This window comes from Alligator sinensis, unplaced genomic scaffold, assembly GCF_000455745.1.
Source record: "Alligator sinensis unplaced genomic scaffold, ASM45574v1 scaffold559_1, whole genome shotgun sequence".
NCBI lineage: Eukaryota > Metazoa > Chordata > Crocodylia > Alligatoridae > Alligator > Alligator sinensis.
In genome coordinates, this window is record NW_005842251.1 from 1,760,077 (window position 1) to 1,760,960 (window position 884).

Consider the following 884-nt stretch of genomic DNA (forward strand, 5'->3'; position numbering starts at 1 on the left):
GTGGGCCCTCGTCTTCCCCTGGGGTGCCCCGGCGTACTTAGAGGCGGCCACCAAGTCTCCAGAGGTCCCGAATAAGGGGCCGAAGCAAGGCAACCGACCCCGAATCCAGTGGGGTGGCCCGCCCGGTTGTCCCCCGTCCTCTGCTGCTACAAAACCAGGCGCCCGCGCGCCCTCTGGTTTTCTCTCGGAGGAGGGGTTAGTTTTTCCTCCCCGGGTGAAAAACAGCAGGTTTCATATCCACAACCCAGCGGAGGGGGGCACAACCCGCACCCTCTGAGGGAGACGTGAAAACCCCCAAACACATAGGAGACCTCCCTTAGGCCCAGCCACCCCGGACATAACGATGGGGTTTGAATCCCCTCGCTGTTGGCGTGTGAGGCAGGATTTTGCGCCTATTTTACAGACGGGAAAACTGAGGCGCTCCCAAGTGTGTGTGTGTGTGGGGGGGGGCGGGGGAGCGGGCAGAGCGCGGGGAGGTGTCACGTGCCCCTAGGGTCCGGGACTACAGCCAGGCAATGAATACCACGCCTTCCCGGCGTGCCCCGCGCGGCGGCGGGCGAGAACTCCATTGCCCAGGCGCCCCCGCGGCGCAGGCCCCGCCCCTCCCCGTGGCGGCGGCGGCGGAGGTAAACAAACGGGCGGCGGGCGCGGGGTCAGGGAGTGGGTGCAGCTCATCAACGTGCAGCGCCTGCTGCAGGCGGCTGAGTACCTGGAGCGCCGGGAGCGAGGTGAGGGGGTGCCCCGAGCCCCCCGGGGCTGCCCTGCGGCGCGAGGGGTGTCCCCAGCCCCCACGCGGGGCTCGCCAGGCCCGGGCGGGGGTGAGGTGAGGTGAGGTGAGGTGAGATGAGGTGGGGGGGGGGGCTGGGGTTCCACCTGTGCCACGC

The 884-nt window shown here is 68.8% G+C and overlaps 1 long non-coding RNA gene across 2 annotated transcripts in view; it reads left to right on the forward strand.

Moving 5' to 3' along the window:
• Window positions 1-569: 569 nt before the first annotated feature.
• Window positions 570-884, forward strand: part of LOC112550915 — a 46,450-nt gene continuing 46,135 nt past the window's right edge. For both annotated transcript variants that reach the window (XR_003094988.1, XR_003094987.1), the window contains exon 1: window positions 570-728. This is a non-coding gene — a long non-coding RNA (uncharacterized LOC112550915). The remainder of the gene's footprint in view (window positions 729-884) is intronic.